Raw genomic sequence first — 12,432 nt, forward strand, 5'->3', positions numbered from 1 at the left:
AAGGCCGCGCAGTTAGAAACTGGCAGCGTGTGATTCAAAGCCAGGACTGTCCTGAACGCAAGCCTTTCTTTCCACCGACCAGCCTGGCTGGGCTCTCGAGGGGGCCCCCTCCTCCTCACACCCTAGCTGGAGGGACGGCGTGGTTCCCTGGTCTGCGCCTCCATGGCCGGGCTCCCTGTCCCCATCGGCGGCTCCCCAGTTCTCTCAGTGACCAGGCTGGACATCTCCAAGTGGCTCGCAATTTCTAGTGTCTCAGCCCCCAAGCGCAGTCCGTTCTCCACTCCCAGAGAAATGGGGTCACCAGTTTTTCTCGCGTCGGAGCAAAAACTCCAAGCGAGGCTCCAGTAACGCCCACAAGGACCACCCGTGCGACGGCGGCTGGCTGTTTTTCCTAGAATGTGAGTCTGAATACATCTCTTTCTGCAAGCAGGAGAAAAGCCTGATCACACCTTGTTACTGAAAGGATGCTTGTCCTGCGGGGCCCGGTGAGCTGGGGCCTTGACCTTTTCCTCTCTTATTCCTTCCTCTGATCACATGACTGGGGAGGCGCCCCTCCCACGCGGTCTGCGGGTTCCCCCATGGCGTCCAGCCCCGGGCATCCGCTCTCTCCGCCCTCACAGCCCCTGTCAGCAGGTCTCACCCATCTTCCAGCTTGAGGACCTGCTCTCCAGGGCTTTCCTCCACCCTCTCCTGTGTCCTGTCTCAATTTCTACTCGGGATGATGGGTGGTATTATCCCCAGAGCACAAGAGGGGACACTGAGGCTCAGACATGAAAGTCACTTGGCCTGGATCCCCCAGCTAATCAACGGTAGGTGGGTGCTCTTGCCCTGGCAATCATTGTCCCTCTCCGTCCCCCAAGGCCTCCCGGACAGGGGGTGCTCCCTCGGCCTTCCCGTCGGGTGAGCTGGATTAGCCTCTCAAGGCTGAGCAGTCTCCTCCGACCCTGGCGAGCACAGTTCTCTGCGCCTGCCCAGAAACTATGCTCTTTTCTTGGATTTGGGAGGAATTGTGAAATGTGTTTATTTTCTAGGCAACCGCAGCCCAATTAAGGAGGCAGAACTATGTGCTCATGAACGAGATGTTGTGGATCAGGAGAAAGAAAGAAGGCAGGAAGAAGTAAAAAAACCTTCTCTCGACCATGGAACCCCGAGACCAGCGGACACGGTGGGCATCATGCACAGTCTGTCAGTGGTGAATGCAACCCAGGTGCCCCCATTAAGTGCCCTGTTTACAGCCCTTTGAAACGTGGCCCATGGAAGGAGGACTTTGTTCTTTTGGCCTCTTACCTGATTCTTGGAACAAAGGGAATGGAGGTGGACGACAGTCCGGTTAACGCAGGCCGTAGACCAGATGCACTGGGCCCACGAGCTGCCCCAGAGACACTCCCATGAGGTGGCAGAGGGTGTGTAACAGCCTCCCAGCTCTGCGGCTCCCCAGCTGGGGTCCCTTAGGGCAAGCGGCCAACTCTGATGAGCCTCCGTGTATTCCACTGTCAAAGCACCCATCACGATAATGACCACAAAGCCCCGTTTAGAAGTTTAAATGAATCCAGAATGCCCAGCCCCTGGTATTTCCTGGGTAGACACTCAGGAAGGACAGAAAGACTCCAGAGTCACAAAATCCAACTTGGATTGCTCAGTGGGAGGACTAAGGAGACCGGCATGGGGTGGGGAGGGGATCTGGGAGGCTGCTGTGAACGCACTGGGAGTGGGCTGCTGGGGAGGGCTTGGTTCAGAGGGTCAGACAGGAGACCTGTACCCAGGACACAGACGCACGCCTCTAGGACACTCTGAGCTGCCCAAGTCAGGCAGAAAGCCCGTCAGTGAAAGCTGGCCACGGCAGCGTCAAATGCGGGCCTGGCTTCTCGCCCTGGCTGTGACCGTTAACGGGCTAAGGAGTCATACCGGTCAGGCCTCTGTCTGAGCTGTCTTCTTAGCAGTGAAATAAGACACAGGGAAGGTCTAAAGTGTCATATTCAGTTTAGGTGCACCGGACCTGTCGCTAGGGGCCAGGGGTCATGCCCTAGCCTGGTAAGTCCAGACAACTTTCCCAGACTTAAATTCAGACAGCTCTGCAGAGGCCCACCCTACCACCTCCTCCAGGAAGCCTTCCTGGTTGGAAGCTTTATGTTACTAATCCACAGAGACGTCCATCCGCAGAGATGTCCGGAGGCCGCTACGTAGGACAGGTTTTGCTGTCACTTGTAGTATTCAGGCAAATTCAAGATAACCAGGCGGTGGAGTCGAAACAAGGACCCGTACCTCCAGGGAGGCTGAGAGTGACATTTCCTCAGCTCGAATGATCCCTGCCATCACGGCATGTACTCAGCAAGCACTTACAGAGTGGCACTCTGCAGGGCATGGTCCTGAACACGTGCCAAGTATGAATTCTTCCAGTACCTGCCGGGAAGTAGGTACCGTTATTACGCATATTCTATAGACGAGGAAATGGACAAGCAGAGAGGTTAAGCCACTCACTCAAGGATGAGGAAGTGGCAGAGCCGGTGCTTTTGTGGAGCGAATCGATGAATGACTCAGGAGATAAATACCTGAAGGCTTGGAGCAGGCACCGACTGACCAAGGGCATTGCTAAGGCTCCTCCAAATGCCAGGACGGTACGATTCATTCCCGTGACTCGCTTTCTGAATGTGCAACCTCTGTGACTTCGGTATCATTCCGTCGACTCCCACGCACCCCCTCCCTCCCCCTCCGGCAAGGGTCACAGCTCATGCTATCAGGGCTCCCGTTCAGGAGGACCCCGAGCTGGGGGCAGGTTCCCGACCACGCAGAGTATTCCGCTATGAAAACTGTCCCCGAGGCCGGGCCATTTTTTTCCCCTCGTTTGGATGCTTGTCATTGTACAGCCATCAGTTTAATCGAGACAGCCTTACAGTGCCCAGATCATTTTGCCGTAGCTCAGCTGGCTTCCTGTCACAGGCAGAGGCAGAAAAGTAGCGGCAGGCTTTACGCTGGAACCAGTTCTTCAAACCACTATGAAAGCCGTGGTTTCCATTCGAAATTTCTAGTAGGTGGTGGCACAAACCTCGCTATCTTATAATCTCCCCCTTCCGGTTTAATTTCCTTTTTTTTTGCCAAAAGACTGAAGTTTAATATTAAAACTGTGCTTTAGCAACAACCAGGAATACACCCCACAAAGACATTCTCGTTTGTGGCAGCTAATGGATAACCAAGCAGTGGTCTTTAACCATCAAACTCTCCGCCAGGGGTAGGATTGACCGCGTTTTCAAGGAACAACAAACCCGTCTCTCCATTGTGAAGATGTCATTAAAAGGGACTTTTCCAATGCTGTAACAACAAACTTCCGGTTGTTTCACTTGAAGCAGGTGCCTAAGAGGCACCTGTCTAGGGAGCTAGGTAGATTTACATGTCTGATGACAACGATGACAGCCTTCCTTCCTGGCACAGTCGGCCCTTCCTTGTCCCCAGTCACTGTGGGAGATTTCCCAGTTCCATTGAAGCTGACGAGCCACAGGAGGAGTTCCTGCAAGCAGCAGGGCAGGGCGTGACGAGGAGATCGAAATATCCAGCCAGACTATCTCGGCTAAACAAATCCATCCAACTCACCCCAAACGGTGAATCAGGGAAACAGCTTGAAGCCTCGGCCTTTGGCAGGACGAGGCTGCTAGTGCAGGACTTGGGGAAAAGCATGTGGCGAGAACATGAGATCTCCTTCCAAAAAGGCTGCTCGAGAACTCAGGTCCATTTGCCACGCCCGCTGGGTGGGATGGCAGGCACCGGGGACCGGGTGGTTGGTGTGCCGTGTTTCCTATCTGTGCCTCCTCAGGAGGCTGCCCCACCCTCCCGGGTTCCCCAATCTAGAGATGCAGGATAGGACGGTCCTGGGAGTTACATTGAGTGGTGCCTGCGACCTTAGGCTTCGGGCGGAAAAGGAGCAGTTATGAATTCTGGCTCTGCCACTCTCCGGCTTATGTGACCTTGGGCAAGTGGCTTAACTTCCCTGAGCCTCTGTTTCCACATCTGTAAAATAGGCTTAGGGAAAAAGTACAGTGACCTTACAGCGCTGTCGTAAAGACTAGGAATTTAATATCAGTGAAAGTCATGGGAAACTCAGCAGAGGAAAAGCAGGCATCCAGGCCCAGCCGCGGCAAAGGAGCTGGTGATGGCTCCTGGGCCCGTGGGAACTCACAGACAGCCCACTACGTAGGCGCCACAGTTCAGCTCTTGGGGTTTTCCAGAAAATCCATCAACTAAAATGATTTTCTTCGAAACTCTGCTGAAGAAGAGGATGCACTCAGCAACCTCTTTGCTGGCTGACAGGTAATCGGTTTATCTCCCAAAAAACGTGCAAGCAAGATCCCACTTGCCAGACTGCCTGTAGCTTGCTTCTCCCCATCTCCTTTCTCCGATAAATGCATCCCGTTCACGCCTGCGTTCCTTGACTTTGATTCCCTGAACCAGCCGACTCTCTCCCCTGTGAGAAAATCATTTCCATGCAGAAAAACTAAATAGCAGGAAATTACCCAACTAAATGTCTGAGTTATCTGTTGACAGCTCCTCTTTTGATCTGCCTACCTGGTCTCACCAGAAGAACTGGACCTTGGCCCCCTCACCTAAATCTCCCTAGGTGATGGAGCTCTGGGCTCCAGATGCTAACACCGGTTCACCGGTACCTAGTTTATAGGAGCTGTAAATGGTAGGTGTGGTCGCTGTCTTCTGTGGTATCCTATTGTACTGCGTTAGGTTGTTATGATGATAAAGTTTTGGCTCCTTAAGTTGACTCCAGGATCTAATTAGGATGCTGAGACTCGGATGTGCGCCCTTTGTCCCTGTTCGCAGACTCAGCCCAACCGAAGGTGGGAGCAAGGCGGGTGGAGTGGGGTGGGGACAGGGAGGCCCTGAGGGGCTGGGATGAAGGGAGGTGGCTCCTCCAGGGTCGGAGGCCTGGCTCTGCCCTTTGGCTGCACTTGCCATGGGGCCGACCTGAGCTGAGGATGACATGGGAGGGGCTGCCAGTCAGTGCAGGGGGGCGGCGGGGGGGCTTATTCCTCCTGCAGGATGACCCACTTCCAAAGGTAATTTCAGGGACCCAGAAGAGCTGGGTGCAGAGAGAGGCAGTATGACCTTGGATCAGTCACTTCCTGTGCACAAGAGGGAGAACCCTAACCCCTGGGCAGCACAGGAAGGAGCTGACTGACCTGAGGGCCGAATAGGGTCAGGGATGCCAATGCCGATGGCTGCAAACGCAGAGATCAGTGTTTCAGAAGATGTCTAAGCTCAGACCACTGAGTTCTCTGAGGTCACTCTGTCAGCAGTGTGCTAAGTGGGGAGAGAACCAGGCCTTTGTCACTTGGCCAAGAAAATCCGGGGGATTTATTTTGGGCTCCATGGAGTCTTCCAAGAAAAGGGTTTTTTTCTATGTGGCTTGTTTTTTTTTCTGTTCTTTCCACCGAGGGTTTTTTGGGTTTTTTTTTTTTTTTTGGTTGCGTTTTTCTCAAGAGCCCTCTGCTAAGTAAACACGCATGGACGGAATTTTTAGCAAGTCCCGGCAGTCAGTCCAATGTGGATTTGGACGGACGTTTTTTTAATGTAGCAAAGTCTATTGCGGTTCTATCGAAGGGAATTTTTAGCAAGTCCCGGCAGTTAGTCCAATGTGGATTTGGACAGACATTTTTTTAATGTAGCAAAGTCTACTGCGGTTCTATCGATTTGGGTTTGACTTTCTTAAAAGGTAACTGGTGAAAATCAGAGAAAGAATATTCTTGCGCACCCAAAGGTGGACCTTCCAAAAGTTCTTCTCACCCCCTTTTTTAATTCTGCCAAATAATTTGGAACAAATGTTCTTTTCTTTTCAACTTCTCTGAATTACTGTAAGTGATCTTTAACTTGTATTTTATATTCTCTTAAAAGCTCTAGAATCAGGCCTGGTTAGATAGCTTTTATATATTTCGGAGAAAAAATATATATGTTCACACACACACACACACACACACACACAGACAGAAGAAATGGTCAGATGTTTTTGGAAAGAAAAAAATTTTAACATAAGAATACTCAAATAGTACTATAGTATTATTTGAACACTGAAGAGGCTACAAGGATCTGACAAAGCACAACCTGCCCCTCCACCAACCCTGTCGGTAATAAAAGCTAACATTTGTTGAGTGCCTCTGGTTTATTTTTCACATCAACTATATCATCCCTGTGAAAAATGAGAAAACCAAGACACGGAAAAGGTAAATAATTTGATCACTGAGTCATAAGTGATGAACTCCAGACTGAAACCTTAATACGTGGGCTACTCTGCTTCTCATTAAGACCCTACTGAAAAAACTGATGGGTCTTTCGCCCCCTGGGGTGGGCTCGGCTCTTGGTGGCACAGAGATCACAGAGGGCAGCACCGAGCAAGGTGGCAAAGTTTATCCTCCTGGATCCTCCCCGCCAGGTTGAGGAAGGAGGCCGTGTCTCTTCCAGAAGCTTCTGTCAGTTTCCACTGACAGGCTCTAGCTCTCCCCGTTCCCCTTGCCCATCCCTCCCTTTGCCTCTCCTGGCGAGGGGGTGCCCGGGCCCAGGCCTGCAGCATCCCTCATTTCCCTAAATGCTGCTCTGCTCCCATCTCTGTAAATGCCTCCTTCATTAAACTTGGCCCTCGATTTGAGAGTGCGTGTTTCCAGCTGGAGCCAGAAGGATTTGATGTTGAAAACGCTTGCCGCTCTCCTGGGCACGCACTGAGCGCTTCGTGAGAAGAGGGTGCTACTAAACGTATGAACCATAAGGCATGTCACGTGCCCCTCCTCCCAACTCTCCCCTGAGCCAGGCGGAGTGGGAGTTTATATTGCCAACTACTAGTTAGGAAACGGAGACCCACAGAGGTGACGTGACACGACCAAGGTCCCTGGCCAGGAGCAGGTGGAAAGGAATCAGGACTGAGACTTAGGAATTGAGTCCCAAGCCGGTGGTTTCCCAGCTGGGTACCCCCCGGGTCTGTAGGAAACTCTTGTCGCAGGGTTAACCACAATGGACTGAGTCCCCACCAGGTTCCTTTGGCTTTGACACATGTCACACCTGTTGCTGATGCCTGGCCACTCGAGAGGTCTCAGGGCACTGAGATCCATCCACCAGAGTAGTCCACCCCCCATCCCCACAGGCGCCCCTGCCCCTGGAGATTCTCTGTGCCACCATGGGGGGAGTTTGGGGGGGACATTACAAGTGGTGTACAACCCCACGATGAGGAAAGTATGCTGCTGCTCCAACCCGGGCATCTGGCCCTGTTCCTTCCGGGAGGGATTATGGACAAACCCTTAACCTGAAAACCGGCCTGTATTTCAAGTGTTTTTCCATGAGCTTTACAGAACCTGCTACCTTCAGTTAACTCTTCAATTGTCTGAAAGATTTGTCTAGCAAGTGGCACTTCCTCTTGCAACCTCTTGCATGCTGACTTAACCGGGAGGCTCCGGGCATCCCCCCCACGCCCACCCAATCCTGTGCCGAATCGTGGGGGGACAGCTGTCCCGACGCACTTCAGATCCGGCCCGCGGAGGTGCAGGGCTTGCCCTGCTCACACGGCTGGAGCGAGGCAGCGTGCCCTGAGACCTGGGCACTTTCCCCCACATGCTGCCTGCCCTGCCCTTCACCCCACTGTCCCCGATCAGCTCTTTAAATCTGAGGTCAAGTATAAGGACAAGTATGAAAAATAAGGCACTGGATTTTAGGGTTTTTTTAAGCAAAAGCAACCACTCTGTCTTACGCACCATCATTCTGAAGCCCGCAACCTGTGGAGGATGACAGTTGGGGACCAGCACTCTGGGTGAGTAGCAAGGACAGACCCCACTGAGCAAACCAGAGATCAGGACACAGTGCACAAAACGGGGGCCGAAGCGTCAAGCCCCGAAAATCCCCAGTTCCCTCAGCTCTGCAGAAACATGCAGAGAAGACTGATGGCCAATCTGTTATTTTACTTATTTTTCTTGCACAAGCAGAGCACACACCACTGTGACTCTGGTGGGGGCAAGAGACAAGGACCGACGTCGTGTTCTTCCATCTCTACATTTCCAGCACCCAGCACGGTGCCTGGAACATAATAAGTCCCTAATAAAAATGTTGGTTCAACTGAAATCAAAACAATTTAACCAACGACAAAACCCACAGAAACAACAAAACCCCAGGCTTCCCAAGGATATGTTGGTTTCCAATAAGGAAACAGTGTTTTCGTAAGTGTGTGGAACAGAGTGTGGGTTTGGGGAAGAGGAAGCGTGGGGCCTTGGAGTTTATGAGACCAGCAGGTGTTCTAGATTGGTTCTGCAGCAAAGTCCGATGACTTCCCCTCTGGGCCTCAGCCTTTTTGCATTCAGACAAAAGAGCTGAACAAAATGATTTCTCAGAACATGTTCAGCTCCCAGAGTGGGAACAAAATAGGTCCTGGTGAGGTCCCTATGGTTTGTATTTGCAATAGGCATCATTTGGGAGTCCCCACAAACGTCACCTCAGCTGTCAGGTTTCAGGCCCCAGAGTCTGAAGCTACTGGGCCATCTCTCAACAACCAGTGCCGAGAACCACTGGAGAATGACAGCCGAGCGAGCGGGGCTCCTCCAGGGCCCAATGCTCCGGCTCGGGGAGTGAGCGAGAAGGGAGAGGCGTTGGCACGGGGTGGGCCAGGGCTGCCGGTGACAGCCGGGAATGCCGGGGGTTCTGAGGTTGGAGCTAGAGGCCAAAGCAAATGAGGTGGGGGTTGTCCTCACAAATAAAGGCTTTAATGCCCCCCCAGGCAACTTCAGCAGAACTCCGGAGCAGAGAGTGAAACTGAGACCTAGAGCCTGGAATAGTCTAGATGCCAAGTTTCGAAGGGCTGGCTCCGGGAATGAATCTGAAGTGCTCGTTGGGGCCGAGGGGTGGGCCACTGTGCCCGTATCAGAGACCCTCGGGTCTGCCAGGGGGCTGCAGAAGGTCCCATCCGGCGTCACAGCTGAACAAAGCGGATGTAAACATTATTGTAGAATTCTTTGTGCCCAGGTCGGCTCTTCCAGTGGCCTGTCCCATGTGTGTTCATATAAACACACAGGACTCACTGAGAAGCAGTGTAAGGTCGAGATGACCGGCAGATTTCATTTTTCAATTTCTTAGTCGCTTTTGTGACATGGGAGGGGCCTGGGGAGGAGGTTAAGGTTTAGATCTTATAAGGCAAAGCCCTATCCAAATATAATTCCTTTGAGTCAGCAGCTGCTACCCAGCAAAGGACTCAAGCAAGGTTAACTGACCAGGAGGCTCAGAGAGGCCCCTTTCAGGGGGACTGCTGACAGCTTACCTCCAGGTGATGTCCTGGCCCGTGGCGGGTGGGGGGAGGGGAGGGAGGTTGCTTACTGGAGAGAGAAGACGGAGACCTACCTGGCACAAAGCCCCACACACCCCCAAGGCTCCAGGAACCCTCGCGGCCACCCCATCATGCATAGGGGACCGAAGACTCCCACGGGCCAATTCTGGGGAGGTCCCTGACTTCAGGATGGGTTCTGGTGAGCCCAGCCAGGGGAGTGCCCAGCCTGTGCCTCCAAGTGAGAACACAGCCAGCCCCAGGTCCGCGAGTAGACCGCTTAGAAGTTAGCTTTGGCCTGCTGACGGGGAGCTGCGAGGAGCAGAATCCACACCCCCTGAAGAAACCCTCTGTTATTACTTCTGGCACCTTCCTGTTTTTCTCTTAGCCCACTGCTCGAAGCGGGTGCTGAGGCCTGCCAGCAGAGTGGGGTGAGGGGAAGACCCTGACTTGTCCCAGCGGTAAAACCTGGACGGCAAATGCGGGTCTAGCGAAACGCAGGGACAGCCTTTTCCAGGCTTGTGGGATTGTTCAAAGGCCAGAGAAGAAGACCCCTACTCATTGTCATTTATTTATTCAGCAAAAAACTGTACGATGGAATTCCTTTCCTCTATATACATATGCACACAGACATTAACGCGGTATGTATATTTCTTATGTACAAAATATTCGTAAGGTAGTGGGGGGGAGAGGGAGAGGGAGAGAGACAGAGACAGAGACAGAGAGAATGGGAGAGTAGGCACGCTACCCACTCTACCCAGATCTGGGCAGAGACAGGGGGCATGGAATGGTAACTTCCGGTCAGCCTTTTCAGCTAACCACTGATTTCAGAAAATGACCTGCCGGTGGTGTTTGGAGGCAGGAAAAGGAGGTGCGGAGAGGCGCCAGGAAAGACCCCAGGCACCGGGCCGGGCCGCTGGCGCCCCTTCCCCACCGCGGAGCCAACTGCCAGTTTCCCCAGCAGCCGGCAGGGGGCAGTGCACCTTGCCTTTTCCGGACCTCCGGGGCGCTCTCCCGCAGCTCCGGGAGAAAAAAAACCGCGACGCGCAGCCAGCAGCTTCTAGGAAAGGCCCAGCCTTTGAGCTCGGCACGTAGTAGGTGTTCAAGGCACGTCTAGAAGCCGAAATGGGCTTTACTAGGTAGATTTATGTGCATTCGATAGCTAAAATAGGGCGGAGAAGAGAAGGGGCGTGCAGGCCCCTGCCAGAACCTTCCATCTTAGAGGCCCTTTCCAACAGCGTGTGTACCCACTACGCGCCAGTGCGGTGGTGACGGCTGAACAACCACGATCCCCGCTTATCTCGTTTTCTCTGCGGTACGGTGCCGGCCTCCCTACCGCCCGCACACACGCACACAGCCGCAGAGCGAGAGTGGGCGCTAGCTGTCTCCCTGGGGAACCATCTCCGCACAAATCCGCGGGGCGTGGGGACCCGCGAGGGGGATGAGCCAGAAGCGGCACGGGATCCCCGGAGGCGGCCACGTGTAAGGCAGTGGATGCCTGATGCGGCGACCTGGTGAAGAGGCCACTGCCCTCAGGGTCAAGGCTGTCTCCCTTTTGCGCGAGACGCAGTGACTCAGCCCCATCCACTCGCACACTTCTGGGCGCGCACGTGTCGGCTCGTGGAGCGCCCCAAGCTCGGCGTGTGGTAGGCGCTGTCGGGGAACCTTGGGTGGGAGGGAGGAGAGGCTCAGGGTTTCAGACAAGGAACAGAGCCCAGACGTTCTGGAGACCCTGCCGCAGGGTTAGGCGAAGGCGTCCTGGGGTGTACCTGTACCAAGCCGGGGCGTAGCCTCAACCCCCACCTCAAGTTCAGTAGCGCTTCCTCCCTCAAGGTCACGCCCCAACACCCTAACGCTTAGTGAAAGGAGCCGAAAGTTGCGCCACTGCCCCAGTTCTGAACAGAGCTGTAGCCCGGAGCCCGGCGCTCTGCCCCACTGCCACCGACGCCCGCCCCCTTGCGCTCTCCGAGGCAGCGGCTCCTGCCCGGAGCAGGTCACATACGCGGGAGACGCAGACAAGTCGCCAACTTTTGTCCGATTATTTCGCGGCAGCGGCAGAGCCTAATGGGGTTGGGGCGGACTCAAGAGTTTCGAGTTGCGCCAGCGCCACCCTCGCCACGCTTCGCTTCGCCCAGCCCAGTCCCCCACTGTCCACCACGCCACGTCCAGCTGCCCTGTCCCGGGGGCCAACTTCTCCACCATATCCGGAAAACGCGGGCCGCCGGCGTTGTCGGGCGCGGTGGTCACCTCCTGGGTCTGCGCCTGCTCGCAGCGGATTTGAACGCTGGAGCCGGATAACGTCCCGCGGCCCCTGGACCAGATCGCCGGCGGCCTCCGCGACCCCGGCTCGGCTCCAACGCGCCCGAGCCCCGCCGCTGGTGGGGTCACCTCCCACCCGTGGGGTCCCGCCGGCAGCTCCGCCCTCCGGCGGCCCCGACACGGGAGATTCCAGCCCGCTCTGGGTGCAATGTCACTGGGGCCGCCCCAGAGACCGCTGCCCGGAACCCGTCGTGGGCTCCCCCACTGAGCTCCTGGCAGCGCTTCCAGTAACGGCTGAAGACTTCTGAACCCACGGCTCCTCCCGACCTCCCTCCTCTCCCAAACGCCCCGGCGGCCCGGGGCCGGGGAGGGGGTCGCCCTACGCTGGCCTTCCTCGCAGCGCCTAGGGTCTTCGGTCCCACGTCCACTGTCACACCCTCCGGGGCGCGTCCCCACCACCTCTGTTCCGGGGTGGAGGCTATGCCCCCCTCCACTCGGAGAACACCCACGAAACTGCCGAGCCCCAACTCCGCGGACGCAGCCCCCGCGCGCCCCGGCGGCGGTCGGCTCCGCGCGCTCACTCACCGCGGCCGGGGACACGCCGGAGTTTCTGGAGATCTGGGGGTGAGCGGGTTGGGAGAGCGTCCCGAACACTCGCCCCCTCCCAGCTCACATCGCCCCGTCCTGCTCTCTCCTCCTCTTCCTCCTCCCTCCGGTCTTTGTCTTTGCAAAGTGTCGAAACTGTCTGGCATAGTGGAGCTCCGCCGGCGGAGGCTGGAGCCGGGGAAGCGGGGAGGCGGGGTGAGGCTGGGAGCGGTCTCTGGAACACCTTCCCCGGGGTGTAACGGGAGGGGCTGGCGGCCGGGGCTGGGGCGCGGAGCCCGGGCCGG

General features: G+C 55.4%; 1 protein-coding gene across 3 annotated transcripts in view; it reads right to left on the minus strand.

Annotated features, from left to right (window-relative positions):
- The window catches only part of ST3GAL1 (ST3 beta-galactoside alpha-2,3-sialyltransferase 1), a 62,559-nt gene extending 50,133 nt beyond the window's left edge, over positions 1-12,426 (minus strand). The window contains exon 1 of one of the 3 annotated variants that reach the window (XM_006912932.3): positions 12,128-12,426. The gene's annotated coding sequence lies outside the window, so the exon portion shown is untranslated. Of the gene's footprint in view, positions 1-2,262; positions 2,284-11,285; positions 11,540-12,127 lie in introns of those variants that run through there. The other 2 variants (XM_025047603.1, XM_025047604.1) reach the window with 2 other exon arrangements.
- Positions 12,427-12,432: the final 6 nt, after the last annotated feature.

The sequence above is a fragment of the Pteropus alecto genome, unplaced genomic scaffold, assembly GCF_000325575.1.
Source record: "Pteropus alecto unplaced genomic scaffold, ASM32557v1 scaffold105, whole genome shotgun sequence".
Classification (NCBI taxonomy): Eukaryota; Metazoa; Chordata; class Mammalia; order Chiroptera; family Pteropodidae; genus Pteropus; species Pteropus alecto.